The 5,982-nt window shown below is 47.9% G+C and overlaps 2 non-coding genes across 2 annotated transcripts; one reads left to right on the forward strand and one right to left on the reverse strand.

The window, feature by feature from the left end:
- The first annotated feature begins 4,335 nt into the window (after positions 1 to 4,335).
- Positions 4,336 to 4,408, forward strand: TRNAK-UUU. The gene has a single exon. It is a non-coding gene; the product is annotated as a tRNA-Lys (tRNA).
- A 1,010-nt stretch (positions 4,409 to 5,418) lies between these two features.
- Positions 5,419 to 5,492, reverse strand: TRNAT-UGU. The gene has a single exon. It is a non-coding gene; the product is annotated as a tRNA-Thr (tRNA).
- Positions 5,493 to 5,982: the final 490 nt, after the last annotated feature.

Genomic DNA, 5,982 nt, shown 5'->3' on the forward strand with positions numbered 1-5,982 from the left:
TCTAAAGTTTTTATAAAAGCAAAGAACATTAAACAAAATAGTGTGGGAAATACGGATGTATCTGAGAAAATGGCTTGGAATGAAGGAAGACAAAAATTGATGGGTCGAGAGAACAGGCCCTGTTTCCCCCTGGTTTGGAGCTTCTCTCACAACTACTGGAATAGAAAAGCTAAGCAAATGGGGTTCTATTGTTGCACAGGAGATTGAAGTGAGGCCGTTTTCTCCAGATGGTCATGTCAGCAGTGGGATTTGAAACCACGTCTCTATGCAGATACCAGAACACCCAAGAGATAGGAAAAAAGTGTCTTGAAACTAGCACTTTCGACCAGTCCACCATCCTCCTGCTACAAAAACTGTGACTTATGAACCCTAGTTTTTGTTAATAATTGATGAACTCTTTAGGGCGGTCGAGTTGGCACATCTCTTTCAAAAATGGCCATCTACGTGACCGGGGAGAGGCGGTTGGCCAATGGAGACTCCTGCGACTGTGGGGCTTGTTTCCGATCCTTAGTCCGTTCACGTCTCCGGGCGGAGTTCCTCTGGGCGGCGTCCGCTGGCTCCCTTGATGCCTTTGAGGAGTGGTGGGCGCTGTCCGGGGTTCTCTGCTCGGTGTCCCCATCAGGCTCCCTTCTTATGACCCTTTGACCGCAATCCTGTCCCTGTTCTTTTATTAGTTGTCCCCCGCAATTAGTGGGTTTCTGAGGCCCTGTGGAAACTCCCCTTAGGCTGGGGGGGTGTTCCGTTAGCAAAGCCCGCCCCGTTTCCCAGAAACCCAATAGATACATGGTCTCTCTCTCTCACACACACACTCCCCCCCCCACCCCCTTTGTTCTCCTTGGCTATGATGCAATCAGAATGCTTCAATGGAATTATTTCTCTAACATCCCATCATACCAAATAGGAACTCCTGGAGACCTGCTACAGCACAGCTGAATTTTAGACACACTCACCCAGACCTAAAGTTACATGTTTCCTGGAGCTCCATGAGTTCTGTGGTGCTGTACTCTCCCTGCTCGTGTTTTAAGTGAACAAAAGATGGATGCTGGCATTCTGAGACAGTAATGGTGAACCTCAAAATCCTGCCCTGGGGGCCAGACAGTTAAGCAACCAGCACCCACAACCTCTACCATGATAGCATCCTGTCTGGGAACAACTCACTTACCAACAGCTGGGGCGTGAAATCCTCATTTCTGTGTTGTTCTATCACTGTAGTCCCCACTTTCCTATTGCTTGTCTGTATAATCTCTGTTTGGTGCTGTGATTCTTTCTGTCTGCTGTATAATTAAATTGTTGGGTGTAAACCAATTAAGGTGGTGGGGTATAATTGGTTAGATAATCATGTTAGGATTGGTTAGTTACATTTCAGTAAAATGATTGCTTAAGGCATAGCTAAGCAGAACTCCAGTTTTACTATATAGTCTGCAGTCAATCAGGAAGTAAGGGGGGGAATGGGAATGGGGGGTAGGGGAATTGGAATGATGTTTTGCTAAGTGGGGGGAATAGGAACAGGGAAGGGGAACAGGGACACAGGCAAGGCTCTGTGGTGTCAGAGCTGGGAAGGGGGACACTGAGGAAGGAAATTGGAATCATTACTCGTTGGAAGTTTACCCCAATAAACATTGAATTGTTTGCACCTTTGAACTTCGTGTATTGCTGCTCTCTGGTCACGCGAGAAGGACCAGGGAATGGGAGGGTGCTGGGATAAACCCTCTAACAAGTATGTCTTTCAGGGTGTGAAAAACCCCAGAACCAGTATAATTAAGCTGACCTAAGCCGTGGTTAGATAGTGCTAAATGAAAGGAAAGATTGTTCTGTCAATGTAGCTATTACAGGGATGCAAAACCACTCCCCTTACTGTAGCAACTGTCTTCTCCAAAGTGCTACAGCAGTATTTTAAGTGTAGCCAGCCTCAGAGTGAGACTAGATCTGGCTCCAGTTTGGCTCTGTGGATGCTCAGGCACTAAGACAACAGTAATGACAATATACTGCAGCTGTAGCTGGCAGGATTTGAACCTGCGTGGAGAGACCACAAAGGATTTCTCGTCCATTGCATTAACCAGGGATAGTTGATTATTTTATCAAGAGCCAAATTTCTTGGTCAAGGTCTAGTCAATGTCTAGACACCAGAGAAAATAATAAGAAGAATATAGAAAAATTTTGCAGTCACTATAGGCATAACTATGATGATTGTTTCGTGTTTCACTCTATATATTTGGCACCACCGCCTTTCCCTTTAGTCTTGTAGTTTACCAAGGGTAAAACTAAACATCTCTTCAGATACCAGGGAGTGTTTATGTTCATTCCTGCTAGCTACACAGGGGTTTGATGTAGCTGCTTTCAATCCTCCAGCTTTGCCAGGACAAGTAACATTTCAGGCTGTCACTGAACTGAAGAAGGGAGATCATTTTTTGGCAGATGACGCCTCCTCTTAAAAGTTTTTGTCTGGCTGGCAGCCCTGGTTCCCAAGTCTCTCCTGAGGGAAGAAGGTTTCTGTGCAAAATACTAAAACTTTTAACAGAGAGGAGGGAAAGGCAATGGCCACATGATGGGGCCAGTATGTACCACAACATGGTTCTTTTATGTGGGATGACTCTGAACATTGACTGATCTCCACTCCCTTGGATTTGAAGAGATGTTTAGTTTTGCAATTGGGAACCTGTAAGGCTGAAGCAATTTTATGGATGGTGACACTACGATTGAAGGGTTATTTAATGTTGTAAAAATTGTTAAAAACACTGAGCTTCAACTGGAACTGCCTGTTGTTAAAGGCTGGTTTCCCCACATCAGTTCCATAAGCTCTGCTAGAAACACCCTGGATTCTCTCCTGCCTCGGGGGGAACTGGAGGGAATCGTCCCCTGCTGCCCTTGGCTCCAGGCTGGTTTTTCTGGGGAGGGGACGTGGAATTGATTTGTTTGCTGTTGAGAAGGGAGCCGGGCCAGTTCTCAGGGAACGAGAACTCCCAGCATCTTCCCAGCCCAGCCCAGGCTGCTGCCCTGTCCCAGCCTCTGTTCCCCTGGGGGCCCTGTGTGTTTGACTCTAGAGCAGGCCTGGAGCAGCAGCTGAGGCAGAGGACAGCCTGGGCCGGGCAGATGCTAGGAGCAGAGCACCAGAGGCCTCTACTGGCTCCCTCCTCAGCAGCAAACAATCAGTCCCCACCCGCACCCTGGGACAGCAGCCTGGCGCCAAGGGCAGTGCCCAGTGGGGGTTTCTCTTTTTCCTATTCCTGGGGTGAGCAGGGACCTGGGGGTGTTTCTAGCAGAGCAGTTGGAACTGAATTGGGGAACCAGCTTTTAATAACAGGCAGCTCAAGTTCAGACTAATTTTGTTACAATTTTCTTTATAATGTAAAATAATTCAAAAGTAAACAGGCAGGAATGATTGGAACTCTTTTCTCCCGTTCATGGAAAGAAACGGCTTTTTGGCTTTTCATGATACGGGAGTCAGGTTCGTTCACTGTTCAGAAGCCTGTTGTGTTTCATTTCTTAGGTTCTGCTGCCATCGTGTGACCATTTGCTTCCCCGCCTTTCTGTCCAAAGCGCAGAGCCCAGTCCCTCCAGGGAGAGAAGGACATCTTTCTTCTTTCCTTCCTCAACAGCCCCCTTCCCTGGAGAGCCCTTTGCTGGGGTCTGGGTGGGGAACAGCCATTTCTGAGGATTAATTTCACACCATATTTGGTGTTGATATATAGATTTTACAGCCAGACTAGATCACTAGGTACCTCTGCTCTGACCTGATTCAGAACAGCGTCCAGAGAATTTTATCCAGTGACTCCTACATCCACCCCAAGACCTTCTGGCTGAACGAGGAGGGTTCATTCAGAAAGTCATCGTGTTTGGATGTAAAGGTGGGAAATGATGGGGAAATTGGCCCCTCTTTCAAGTTTAAATGTTGTATCTTCTACATCTAGACCGGGGTGGCCAACCTGAGCCTGAGAAGGAGCCAGAATTTCCCAATGTAACTGCCAAACGTGCACCTTTGTATGCAACTGCTGAGTCAGTTGTGAACCTTCCCATCATTATCATTATCCCTTTGAAATGATGATGGTGATGGACACTTGGCTGTATATCCCAGTGTGCCCTGGATGTCTACAGGCTGCATTAGCCAATCCAACCATTCGGCACTTGCAGATGGGCACCTCTGTATTGTGCCTGAGTCTTGTACAGCTATGAAAGGCTGATAGATGCCGATATTTTCCTGTCTTTTTAACCAGCACTAATACCAGGCCAGGCCAGGGCTGGGAAGAGAGAGAGAGCAGCAGGTTTCCCCAATTATTTCCTGCTTGCTTTTTCTTGACTAGCTTCACCTCTGCACCAACTTGCACTTTTCCTATGTGAGCCTGGCTAGCTCAGTTGGCAGAGCATCAGACTTTTAATCTGAGGGTCCAGGGTTCAAGTCCCTGGTGAGGTAATAAACTTCTCACTATGATTGTAAAAACCTGACTTTCTGGAGTCTTCTTTGGTGTTACTCTTTCTCTTCAGGATTTTCCTTTTCTAAGAAGGGCCTTTGTGTGGGGGGGATTGAAGGAACAACTCCTTGACATCCCCTCTGTCCTTGCAGCCTGGAGGAATAAAGGCCTCTGGGCATAGAGCATGTTCCTCCCCTGCACACACACACAGAATATCCCTAAGGAATTAGAATCACCTAGCTGCCTTCCCCTGTCCTGCTGGATCCCCAAATGAAGATGCTCTTCAGCCTAAATCCATGTCCCCTCTTTTCCCAGTGCCCCTCAGACCCAACCCTCAGTCCCTCCTATGCTCACTGCTCCTCACTCCCAACCAGAGCCTGCTCCTCTTCACCCTTCTCCTCTGTCCCAACCCACAGCCTCCTCCTATTCCCAGTGCCCCTCAATCCCAACCCACAGGCCCCCCTCCTCACGCTGCTCCTCAATCCCAACCAACGGCTCCCTCCTTCCCTTCAGCAGCAGGTGCTTCAGACCCCCTCAGGAAGATTTTCTTGCAAGGTTTCGTGTAGGAGTCTGCATGTGGATTTTACAGTATGTTCGAAATAGGTTGGGTTGCTTGCCGAAATGATCACTGGTGGCTGGTGTTGGATTCCCAGTCTCCTTGTTATTGGGGCAGGAGAAACAAAGGGTTGTTATCCCTGATGTGTGAATCAAGGACTCAACCCTGGGTGTAAACTAAATGAGCTGCCCACAGATTCTGGCAGCCACAATGAGCATTTGGTGCGATAGCTCAGACCTGTCCATGTCCCAGAGGGAGGGGGTCACCTGCAAGGGGCTTGGACCACTGACCTATCAGCTCTTAACTCCCAAACTTTCAGTAACTCTATTATCAGTGCCAGTGAGTGTCATTTAAACCATAAGAAAAACCACACTGGGCTAGACCAAAGGTCCATCTAGCTCTGTATTTTATCTTCTGACAGTAGCTAATACCAGGTGCTCTAAAAGCATCTCAACAAGGCACCACTGGGAGTTGAACCCAGCATCTCCTGTTTACAAAACAGGTACTTTAACCAGCTAAACCATGGTGCCTGCCTGTGGCTAAAGTACAGTGTCTGCTCACACCTGATTCCCTGCATCCCCACCTGGGCCCCACAAAGCAGAGCAGCAGGTGAGGTTTTTCTTGCAAGCTGTGTGTGTGTGTGTGTGAATCTTTGGCCAGGTCTGCACTACAAAGTTATTTCAGCAGAATTATATTGCTCAGGTGTGTGAAAAACACACAACACTCCCTCGGTTGGCACTGCAATGCCACATCTGGTGACAAAACTGCCCTGTTTTGGTGACCAAATAAAACCACTTCAATGAGCTTTTTGCAGCAAACTTAAAGTGACAGAGTGTCAGTGTAGACGCTGCTGTTCAGTATATCACCATAACTGGCCTCCACCAGTATCCCACTATACCCTCTGTGAACTCGCTTGCCCTGCATTCCTGCTACAGAGCCATGGGCCCCTCCCCTTTCATCGCTCTGGGAAGTTCTGACAGCTGAGCCTGCTGCTCTGCTCCAGCAGCCAGGAGCAAATCA

This window comes from Mauremys mutica, unplaced genomic scaffold, assembly GCF_020497125.1.
Source record: "Mauremys mutica isolate MM-2020 ecotype Southern unplaced genomic scaffold, ASM2049712v1 Super-Scaffold_100095, whole genome shotgun sequence".
Lineage (NCBI taxonomy): Eukaryota > Metazoa > Chordata > Testudines > Geoemydidae > Mauremys > Mauremys mutica.